The sequence below is a fragment of the Sminthopsis crassicaudata genome, chromosome 6, assembly GCF_048593235.1.
Source record: "Sminthopsis crassicaudata isolate SCR6 chromosome 6, ASM4859323v1, whole genome shotgun sequence".
NCBI lineage: Eukaryota > Metazoa > Chordata > Mammalia > Dasyuromorphia > Dasyuridae > Sminthopsis > Sminthopsis crassicaudata.
In genome coordinates, this window is record NC_133622.1 from 258,005,739 (window position 1) to 258,018,454 (window position 12,716).

At 37.2% G+C, this 12,716-nt stretch overlaps 1 long non-coding RNA gene across 1 annotated transcript in view; it reads left to right on the top strand.

Moving 5' to 3' along the window:
• LOC141545884 (uncharacterized) overlaps positions 1-12,716 on the top strand; it is a 61,653-nt gene that overhangs the window by 500 nt on the left and 48,437 nt on the right. The window contains exon 2 of the long non-coding RNA XR_012483167.1: positions 1,326-1,403. This is a non-coding gene — a long non-coding RNA (uncharacterized LOC141545884). The remainder of the gene's footprint in view (positions 1-1,325; positions 1,404-12,716) is intronic.

Below are 12,716 nucleotides of genomic sequence, written 5' to 3' on the forward strand. Positions count from 1 at the left end.
ATTTGTAGCAATTATTTCCAATGATTGTGCTGAGCATTATAGAGAAAGGCATTATCATAACTAGTATTTGATACCACCTAGTATATGAAAGGCACTACGTGAAACACTGTCTTTCTCTTCATCATACCTCCTATGTGTATCCCGCCAAATATGTGCCTTTCACTGTTCCAAGAAATTTCCATCTAGAAAGGCTTACACTTTAATACTGGCTACTGTGTGACAGTCATTGTGCTAACGGCTGTTTATTTCTTAATAATAATAATAACTAGCATCGATGGTACCAATATGGATCAGTCAGTGTAGAAGGGAATTCACAAGACATCCTAAAATATGGCAGCCTTTATAACTTGTGCTGTGTGCCAGTCACTGTGTAAAGCACTTTACATTTGTTGACCATAACTGGGATTGATGGTACCTAATATGTGCTGGTAATTATCCTATTCGGTGTCCATTTAGGAATACTAAGAGTTTCCAATTATACCCCCAAGTAAGTGGCATTTATTTTACAAAAGCTTTGTAGATATTGACCCGTCTTGGGGTTCCGCCTCACTTGGGAGACTCCCCCATCTTGGGGTTCCAGACCACCCACTACCTACTGTCCGATGCCTTGTGTCTCAGGTGCCAAAGCCTGGTATCTTGCATGGCCTCCTGACCTGGGAAATCTAGCCCAAAGATGTTTCCCCTTCAGAGGGGTCAATCCCCAGCCTTGGGTCTTTCTTCAGATATTCTCTTCTATGAGGCAGACCCTAAGTACTCTAGAATTTTCCACCCTCTGTGTTCACCCTGAGGCAGAAAATTTGCAGAAAAGAGGGTGAGTCTTTTGTCCTCAGTAGACACCATAGTGCAACTTTATAATGTCTTTACCCAACTTCCAACCCTCTACTTCTAAGAATTCTGAATGTTGGCTGTACCACCTTGGTTTGTTCTGTGCATCGTTCCAGTGAGTTTGCAGTCCACTGAAGCCCCTTAGGAGAAAGGGACCCTCGGTATCTTCTAGTCCAAAGCTTCTTAAACGGTGGGCTATAAACCCTAGTGGGGTCAGGTAACTGAATAGAGGGATCATGAAAAATTAATATTCCACCAGTATTTTATTCTATAGGTAACAATAAATCCATCTCATGTGTCCCAACATTTTCTTTCTCATAATGGAGAAAATTATAAATATAGCAAATATATATATATATATATATCTACTGTGTGATATAAAATATATATATATATTTTATTTATAAGATATATATGTGATATAAATATGAAAATAGTTTTTAAATGCATTATTTTATGTTTTGCTATTAAGAAATACTTGATTTGGAAATCTGTTTTAGATCCTTAGGAGCAGTGCTGTGGCAGGCAACCTTGGAGAACTCTTCTATTCCAGCAGTAAAGAATTTCCTGAAAAGGCGGTAAGTCTTTTATCCTCAGTAAACACATATTACAACTTTATATTTTCTGAACCCAACTTCCAACCCTCTCCTTCTAGAAATCCTTAATGTTGGCTGTCACAGCTTGGTTTGTTTTGTACATCGTTACATTGAGTTTACAGTTCCCTGAAACCCCCTAGCAGAAGGGGACTTTGGGTATCACCGAGTCCAAAGCTTCTTAAACTGCTCGTTTTAACCCCTAATGGAGTCTGGTAACTGAATATATGGGTCATGACAAATGATTATTCCACTAGTATTTAATTCTGTTGGTAAAAAGATCCACCTTAAGTGTATGAACGTGTCTTTTTCATAAATGATAAAAACAATATATGTATATATGATGTTTAGGTCTTTTTATTTCTTTTCAAAAAAATGTCTCTGGGGTTTGGACACTGCCATTCAGGGTAGCCTGAAAGCTCCTGAAATTCCCCCTCGTTCTGCTTTTTTTTTTTAACCCTAAGGCCTGGTGTGGGTTTGTGCTGGATGTGTCAAGTACTGGCCCCCTTGTTCAGGGAGGGCAGAACTCGTAGTGTAGGATTCTGGATTGTTCTGGTCCCTCATTCCCATGAAGTAGATTTTACCTGAGGGCTTTCTAAATTGTCTTCGGGGGCAATATTGTTTCACTCTTTCCTTTTTGGGGGTTTTCCTATCCCCAATTCATTTTGAGAAAAAGTTTTTAAATTGCTTGGATCAAAATTTGCTGCAAGTCGGTGGATAGTGTTGCCTGTCTTTCATAAGTGTACCTCTTTGCAAGTAACTACCCCTGTAGAAATAACTACCACTGTGCAAATAATTATAGATGTATGGAAATAACAATATGTGTGGAAATATATATATATATATATATATATATATATATATATATATATATATATATATATATATATATATGTATATATATACATATACATATATATCTGTACCAATAAGTGTAGCTCTGCGGAAATACATGTACCTCTGTGGGAATAACTGTACCTGTCTGGAAATAACTACCTCTGTGCAAATAATTATACCTGTATTCAAATAATTGTCTCTGTGCATGTAAGTATACCTTTGTGCAAATACGTGTCCCTGTGTGTAAATTTGTGTTCCTCTGTGTAAATAAATGTACCTCTGTGCAAATAACTATACCCTTATGGAAATAACTGCCTCTGTGCAATAAGTGTACCTCTGTGGAAATAAGTGTACCTTGGTGTAACTAACTATGTCTGTGCAGGTAATTACACCTGAATGGAAATAACGAACTTTGTGTAAAGAAGGGTATCTCTGTGGAAAGAAGTGTATCTCTCTGCAAATAAGGTTACCTCTGTGCAAATAAGTGTACCTCTGTGTAAATAAGTGTATCTTTGTTGAAAAGGACTAGCCCTGTGCAAATACTTATAACTTTATGGAAATAACTACCTGTGTGCAATTAAGCGTCCCTCTGTGGAAATAATGTATATTCTATATGATGCATAAAATATATATATTTATTTATAGGATGTGTATATATATATATATATATATATATATATATATATATATGTATATGTATATACATATATGACATAAATATATAGATATGGTTTTAATACATTATTTTATGATTAACTATCAGCAAATACTTGATTTCAATATCAATTTTAGATACTTTTATACATTGGGTCATGGCAAAATTCCTCAGCCAAAAGGGTTGTGAGAGGGAAAATTTTAAGAAGCTTTTAATTTAGTCTACCATTCTATTTTACAGCTGGAAGTTGCAATCTTGAGAAAATGGGTGGTTTTGTATTAGTTGTTCAGGTACCCTGATTTGCACAGATGTAGTTATTTGCAGAGAGATACACTTATTTGCAGAGAGATACACTTTTTTTTTTCACAGAAGTAGTTATTTCCATGCAGGTATAATTATCTGCACAGAGGTAGTTATTTGCACAGAGGTACACATCTTTACACAGAGGTAGTTATTTCCACACAGGTATAATTATTTGAACAGAGTTACTCTTATGTACATAGAGGTACACTTATTTACGCACAAAAGTGCACTTATTTGAACACAGGTACACTTATTTACAGAGATGTGCAAGTATTTGCTCATAGGTATACTTATTTACACACAGGTACACGTATTTGCACAGAGGTGTTCAAACACGACATTAAGCCTAAAACCTAACCCTAAACTCACAAAATGAGTTACTGTTACTATTGATGTATATATAGCTCTTTTTCTTTCTTTTAAAAGAAATCCATCCAGCTCTTGAAATCCCCTGTCCTCCTGCTTTTTTCTTACGCTAAGGCCTGGTGTGGGTTTGTGTTGGATCTGCTCAAGTATTAGACCCCTTGTTCCGGGAAGGCAGAAGTTCTGGCGTAGGATTCTGGATTGTTCTGGTCCCTCATTCCCAGGAAGCAGATTTTACCTGAGAACTTTCGAAATTTTCTAGGGGGACAATATTGTTTCACTCTTCCCTTTTTGGGGGTTTTCCTATCCCCAATACATTTTGAGAGTTTTTTTTAAATTAATTAATTAATTAATAATTTATTTTTAATTTTTATAATTATAACATTTTCTTTGACAGTACATAAGCATAGGTATTTTTTTACAGCATTATATTTTGTATTCCCTTCTGTTCCGAATTTTCCCCCTCCTTCCCTCCACCCCCTCCCCTAGATGGCAGGCATTCCCATACATATTAAATATCTTATAGTGTATCCTAGGTACAATATATATGTGCAGAACTGAATTTTGTTGTTCTTGTTGCAAAGGAAGGATTGTATTTGGAAGGTAAAAATAATCTGGGAAGAAAAAAACAAACAAAGAAACAAACAAAAAAACAATGCTCACAGTTGACACTCATTTCCCAGTGTTCCTTTTCTGGATGTAGCTGATTCTGTCCATCATTGATCAATTGGAATTGGATTAGCTCTTCTTTGAGAAAGAGTTTTTAAATTGCGTCTTGGAGGAAAATTTGCTGCAAGTCGGTGGATGGTGTATCCTGCCTTTCATAAGTGTACCTCTGTGCCAGTAACTACCTCTGTGCTAATAAGGGTACATATTTTCAAATAAATGTACCCCTGTAGAAATAACTACCACTGTGCAAATAATTATACATGTATGTAAATAACAACATGTATGGAAATATATATATATATGTACCAATGAGTGTAGCTCTGCGGAAATACATGTACCTGTGTGGAACTCACTGTAACTCTGTGGGAATAACTCTACCTCTATGCACATAACTACCTCCGGGCAAATAATTATACCTTTGTGTAAATATGTGTACCTCTGTGTAAATAAGTGTACTTCTGTGCACATAACTATACCTTTATGGAAATAACTGCCTCTGTGCAAATAATGTACCTCTGTGGAAATAAGTGTACCTTTGTGCAACTAACTATGTCTGTGCAGAGAATTACACCTGAATGGAAATAACAAACTTTGTGCAAAGAAGTGTATCTCTCTACAAATAAGGGTACCTATGTACAAATAACTACATTTGTACAAATAAGGGTATCTCTGTTCCAATACATGTACCCATGTACCAATAACTACCACTGTGCAAATAATTATACATGTATGGAAATAAGTATACCTCTGTGCAAATAATTGTACCTCAGGACAAACAACTGTACCTCGCTGCAATTAACGGTACCTTGGTACAGATCAGTGTTCCTCTCTGGCAAGAGTTGAACCTCTTTGCAAATAAATGTCCCTCTGTGAAAATATGTGTACCTCTGTGCAAATAGTAGTAAAACTTTGCAAATGAATGTGTCTATGTGCCAATACTTATACCTCTGTGCAAATAACTACGTATGTGCAAAAAATTGTTACTGTATGACAATAACTCCTTTTGTGCAAATAAGTGTACGTCTGCGTAAAAAAAGTGTACCTCTGGGCAGATAACTATAGCTCTATGGAAAAACTACCTTTGTGTAAATAAGTGTACGTCTGTGTAAATAAGTGTACCTCTGTTGCCAAGAACTACCCCCGTGCACATACTTACAACTTTATGGAAAAAACTACGTGTGTGCAATTAAGTGTCCCTCTGTGGATATAATGTATATTATACATGATGTATGAATATATATTTATTTATTTAGCAAATATATGTGATATATATATATATATATATATATATATATATAGATATAGATATAGATATAGATATAGTTTCAATACGTTATTTTATTATTAACTATCAGCAAATACTTGATTTGGATATCGATTTTAGATACTTTTATACCTTGGGTCATGGCAAAATTCCTCAATAAAAAGGGTTGTGAGAGGGAAAAGTTTAAGAAGCTCTTAATTTAGTCTACCATTCTATTTTACACATGGAAGTTGCATTCTTGAGAAAATGGGTGGTTTAGGGTTAGTAGTTAAGGTCCATTTTCTTTGCACAGAGGTAGTTATTTGCATAGAGGTACACTTATTTGCTGAGAGATACATTGTTTTTTTTTTTTTTTTTTTTTTTTTTTTTTTTTTTTTGCACAGAGGTAGTTATTTCCTAGCAGGTATAATTATCTGCACAGAGGTAATTATTTGCACAGAGGTACACATCTTTACACGGAGGTAGTTATTTCCACACAGGTATAATTATTTGCACAGGGTTACACTTATGCACATAGAGGTACACTTATTCGTGCACAAAGGTACACTTATTTGAACAGAGGTACACTTATTTACACAGATGTACAAGTATTTGCACACAGGTATACTTATTTACACACAGGTACATGTATTTGCACAAAGGTGTCCAAACACAACATTAACCCTAATTCCTAACCCTAAACTGACAAAATGAGCTGCTGTTACTATTGTTGTCTATATAAGTCTTTTGCTTTCTTTAAAAAAAAAAATCTCTCTGGTGTTTGGACACTCCCATCAAGGGAAGGCTGAGAGATCCCAAAGGTCCTGTCCTCCTGCTTCTGTTTCCCAAAGGACTGCTGCAGGTTTGTGCTGGATGTGGTCACCTACCGCCTGCCTTGGTTGGGGTGGGCGGCATTTCTGTTGTGGGGGTCTGGATTGTTCAGGATTGTTCTGGTCCCCTCATTCCCTTGAAGCAGACTTTCCCAGGGGATTTTCTAAATTATTGTGGGGGTCATTGTTTTTTCACTCTTTTATTGTGTTTCCCTTCCCCAATTCATTTTGGGAGAGAATTTTTACATTGCTTGGAGGGAAATTGGCTGCAGGTGTTGGGAGGGTGTCACCTGTCCTTTTCCCCTGCCATTTCCCCCTCAGACCCTGGGTTTGTTGAAAAAACCATTAAAAATCCCAGAAGCTGGAGTGCTAAAACCAGAAATGTCTTTACCAGTAGCCGAGGGAGCCCTTCCTTTCAGTGAGGACATTACTGCAAAGAAACCTGGATTTGATTCCTGAGGTCTCACAGCTAATTAGCAGCAGTGCTGTGGCAGCCAACCTTGTAGAACTCTTCTATTCCAGCAGTAAACAATTAGCTGAAAAGTTGATAAATCTTTTATCCTCAGTAGACCACATATGGCATCTTCATAATGTCTGAACCCAACTTCCAACTCTCTCCTTCTAGAAATTCTTAATGTTGGTTGTAACAACTTGGTTTGCTGTGTGCATCCTTACAGTGAGTTTGCAGGTCAATGAAATCCCCTAGCAGAAAGGGACCCTGGGTGTCACCTAGTCCAAAGCTGCTTAAACTGCAGGTTGTAACCCCTAATGGGTTCAGGGATGTGAATATAGTGGTCATGAAAATTAATATTGCACCAGTATTTAAGTTTTTAGATAAAAAGAAATCCATCTCTTGTGTAGGAACATTTTCTTTGCCATAAATGATAAAATTGTGAATATAGCAAATATGTATGTGTATATACATATATACACATTGATGTAATGTATAAATATATATTTATTTAGTTCTAAGATAGATATAGATATATATACACATATATATACATATATATATATATGTGACAAAAATATATACATAAGTTTTTAAATACATTTTATGATTTACTGTCAGGCAATCCTTGATATGGATATCTATTTTAAACCTTGGGTCATGGAAAAATTCCTCAGGGAAAAGGACTGTTAGAAGGAAAAGTTTAAGAAGCTTTGATTTAGTCTACCATTCTCTTTTATAGATGGCTATTGTAATCTTGGGAAATTGGGTGCTTTTCCCAAAGCCTTTTATGGGGTTAGTGGTATGACTGGCTTTGGAGGAAAAAACCTTTCACTTCCCATTCCAGTCTCCAGTTCCATTTTCAGTATCATGTTGAAGTTACAACATTAAAAAAGATTATTTCCTTGCATTTTCAAGTTGCAATTGTCTCCTCCTGTCCCTTCCAAACCCACATTTGGAAGTGTCAACATTTGTTAAATATATGTGAAACTATACATAACATACTTGCTTGTATCAATTTTCGGTGGATAGTATTTTCCTTGAGAAGACCTTCACAATTAATTGAAATTTCCTTTAACTGGGAATAACTAAGCCATTCTTGTTCACTCTTCCACTAATGGTGCTACACCTGTATATATTCCCTTGGTTCTGCTCTTCAGTCAGCATGAGTTACTGTAAGTTTTCCACCTTTTAAAAAAATCATCTTGTTCATTATTTCTTCAGGCACAATGATATTCCATTACATTCATATTGCACAACTTCATCACCCCCAGCCCAATGGATTGGGATCCCTTCAGTTGGCAGCTCTTTGCCAGCACAAAATGAGTTGTTGTTACTATTGTTGTATATATAGGGATTTTTGTTTCTTTAAAAAAAAAATATCTCTGTGGTTTGGACACTCCCTTCCAGGGTTGGCTGAGAGCTCCTGAATGCCCCTCCCCCTGTTTGTGTTGCCCCAGGGCCTCTTCTGGGCTTGTGCAGGATGTGGTCAACTATTGGATGCCTTGGTCAGGGAGGGCGGGACTTCTGGTGTGGGAGTCTGGATTGTTCTGGAACTTTCTGGCACCTCAGTGTAAGGAAGCAGACTTTCTGTGAGGGCCTTTTCATTCTATTGAGGGGCAATGTTGTTTCTGTCTTCACTTTTATCTGGTTTTCCTCTCCACAAGTTACTTTGAGAGAGAATTTTGAAATTGTTGTGGGGAAATTTGCCTCAGGTGCTGGGAGAGTGTGGGCTGCCTTCCCCCCCCCCCTTTCTCCCTCAGGTTCTGGCTTTATTGAATGAACCATTAAAACCAGAGGGCTTTCTAAATGGTCTTGGGGGGTGCAATGTTGTTTCTGTCTTCACTTTTATCTGGTTTTCCTCTCCCCAAGTCATTTTGAGAGAAAAATTTTAAATTGGTTTGAGGGAATTTTCCTGCAGGTCTTGGGAAGGTGTCACCTGCCTTTTTCCCCCAAAAATTCAGATTCTGGGTTTATTGAATGAACCATTAAAATCCCAGAAGCTCAAATGCTAAAAGCAGAAGTGTCTTTACCAATAGTGTATGGGGAGCCCTTCATTTCAGTGAGGACATTACTGCAAAGAAACGTGAGCAGTGCTGTGGCAGGGAATCCTGGAGAACTCTTCTACAGCAGCAGTAAAGAATTTCCTGAAAAGGGGGTAAGGCTTTTCAAACCCCAGTAGACCACATAATGCAACTTTATGAGGACTGAACCCAACTTCCAACCCTGTCCTTGCAGAAATGCTTAATGTTGGCTGTCACACCTTGGTTTGTTTCTGTGCATCATTACATTGAGTTTGCAAGTCACTGAAACCACCCTCAGCAGAAAGGGACTCGGGGTATCACCTAGTCAAAAGCTTCTTAAACTGTGAGTTGTAACCCCAATGAGGTCAGGTAACTGAATAGATGGGATTCCTCCAGTATTTAATTCTGTACGTAAAAAAAAAATCCTTCTCATGTGTATGAACATGTCCCTTTTCATAAATGATAAAATCATATATATACACACACACATATATATGTGATGTATAGGTCTTTTTCTTTCTTTTAAAAAATGTCTTTGGGGTTTGGACAATGCCATCCAGGATAGGCTGAAAACTCCTGAAATCCCATGTCCTCCTGCTTTTTTTTTTTACGCTAAGGCCTGGTGTGGGTTTGTGCTGGATCTGCTCAAGTATTGGACCCCTTGTTCAGGGAAGGCAGAAGTTGTGGTGTAGGATTCTGGATTGTTCTGGTCCCTCATTCCCATGAAGCAGATTTTACCTGAGGGCTTTCTAAATTGTCTTGGGGGACAATGTTGTTTCACTCTTCCCTTTTTGGGGCTTTCCTATGTCCAATTCATTTTGAGAAAGAGTTTTTAAATTGCTTGGAGGAAAAGTTGCTGCAAGTCGGTTGATGGTGCAAATAATTATACATGTATGTAAATAACAACAGGCGTGGAAAGATATATATCTTATCTTATCTTATCTTATCTTATCTATCTATCTATCTATCTATCTATCTATCTATCTATCTATATCTGTACCAATAAGTGTAGCTCTGCGGAAATACATGTACCTGTGTGGAAGTCACTGTATTTCTGTGGGAATAACTCTACCTCTATGCAAATAACTGCCTCTGTGCAAATAAGTGTACCACTGTGGAAATAAGTGTACCTTTGTGCAACTAACTATGTCTGTGCAGAGAATTATACCTGAATAGAAGTAATGAACTTTGTGCAAAGAAGTGTATCTCTTTGCAAATAATGGTTCTATGTACAAATAACTGCCTCTGTGCAAATAAGGTACCTCTGTTCCAATCCATGTACCCATATACAAATAACTACCACTAGACAAATAACTATACATGTATGGAAATAAGTATACCTCTGTGCAAATAATTGTACCTCAGGACAAACAACTGTACCTCCCTGCAATTAACAGTACCTTGGTACAGATCAGTGTTCCTCTCTGGCAAGAGTTGTACCTCTTTGCAAATAAATGTCCCTCTGTGAAAATACGTGTACCTCTGTGCAAATGGTAGTACCACTTTGCAAATGAATGTCCCTCTGTGTCAATACTTATACCTCTGTGCAAATAGCTACCTATGTTCAAAAAATTGTTACTGTATGACAATAACTCCTTTTGTGCAAATAAGTGTACGTCTGTGTAAAAAAGTGTACCTCTGTGCAGATAACTATACCTCTATGGAAAAACTACCTCTGTGCAAATAAGTGTACGTCTGTGTAAATAAGTGTGCTTCTGTTTCCAAGGACTACCCCCGTGCAAATACTTATAACTTTATGGAAAAAAACTACGTGTGTGCAATTAAGTGTCCCTCTGTGGAAATAATGTATCTTATACATGCTGTATGAATATATATTTATTTATAGCATATGTATGTGATATAAATGTATAGATATGGTTTCAATACATTATTTTGTGATTAACTATCAGCAAATACTTGATTTGGATATCGATTTTAGATACTTTTATACCTTGGGTCATGGCAAAATTCCTCAGCAAAAAGGGTTGTGAGAGGGAAAAGTTTAAGAAGCTTTGAATTTAGTCTACCATTCTATTTTACAGCTGGAAGTTGCAATCTTGAGAAAATTGGGTGGTTTAGGGTTAGTTGTTCAGGTACTCTTATTTGCACAGATGTAGTTATTTGCACAGAGGTAACTTATTTGCAGAGAGATACAATTTTTTGCACAGAAGTAGTTATTTCCATGCCGGTATTATTATCTGCACAGAGGTAGTTATTTGCACAGAGGTACACATCTTTACACGGAGGTAGTTATTTCCACACAGGTATAATTATTTGCACAGGGTTACACTTATGCACATAGAGGTACACTTATTCGTGCACCAAGGTACACTTATTTGAACAGAGGAACACTTATTTACACAGATGTGCAAGTATTTGCACATAGGTATACTGATTTACACACAGGTACATGTATTTGCACAGAAGTGTACAAACGCAACATTAACCCTAAACCCTAACCCTAAACTCACAAAATGAGTTGCTGTTACTATTGTTGTATATATAGGTCTTTTTTTTTCTTTTAAAAAAAATATCTTGTGTTTGGACACTCCCATCAAGGGAAGGCTGAGAGATCCCAAAGGCCCTGTCCTCCTGCTTCTGTTCCCCAAAGGACTGCTGCAGGTTTGTGCTGGGTGTGTTCACCTATTGCCTGCCTTGGGTAGGGAGGGCGGCATTTCCATTGTGGGGGTCTGGATTGTTCAGGATTTTTCTGGTCCCCTCATTCCCATGAAGCATACTTTCCCTGAGGATTTTCTAAATGAATTTTGGGGGTCAATGTTGTTTCACTCTATACTTTTATTGGGTTTCCCTTCCCCAATCCATTTTGGGAGAGAAGTTTTACATTGCTTGGAGGGCATTTGGCTGCAGGTCTTGGGCGGTTGTCACCTTCCTTTTCCCCTGCCATTTCCCCCTCAGACCCTGGGTTTGTTGAATGAACCATTAAAATCCCAGAACACGGGTGTTAAAACCAGAACTGTCTTTGGCAATAGCATAGAGTGAGCCCTTCGTTTCAGTGAGGACATTGCTGCAAAGAAACCTGGATTTGTTTCCTGAGGTCTCACAGCTAATTAGCAGCAGTGCTGTGGCAGCCAACCTTGGAGAACTCTTCTATTCCAGCAGTAAAGAATTTCCTGAAAAGGGGGTAAGTCTTTTATCCTCAGTGGAACACATATTGCAACTGTGTATTGTCTGAACCCAACTTCCAAACGTCTCCTTCTAGAAATTCTTAATGTTTGTTGTAACAAATTGGTTTGTTCTGTGCAAGGTTACATTGAGTTTGCCGTTCACTGAAAGCCCCTAGCAGAAGGGGACTCTGGGTATCACCTAGTCCAAAGCTTCTTAAACTGTGCGTTGTAACCCCTAATGGGGTCAGGTAACTCAATATAGGGGTCATGAAAATTAATAATCCACTAGTATTTTATTCTATAGGTAAAAAGAAATCCATCTCATGTGTATGAACATTTTCTTTGCCAAAAATGATAGAATTATTATTTTTTTTGAATGAATGAAAAAAACCAAGCATTTATTAAGCATCTAGTGTCAAACATTCTGCTTCATCAGTGGTGATACCAATATAAATGCAAGACAGTTTCTACCCTTGAAAAGCTTAATTTTGTTTCTTGACTGTTTTTCTTTTGGAAATAAAGTTATCATTTCTTTATTTTTATCACTAAATTTTAAAATTTTTTTTATTATTTTTTTTATAATATTATCCCTTGTATTCATTTTTTCCACATTATCCCCCCCCTTCCTCTACTCCCTCCCCCCCCCCATGACAGGCAATCCCATACATTTTACATGTGTTATAATATAACCTAGATACAATACATGTGTGTAAATACCATTTTCTGGGCAGACAGATATTAGTGCTAACAATTTACATTCACTTCCCAGTGTTCCTTCTCTGGGTGTAGCTACCTCTG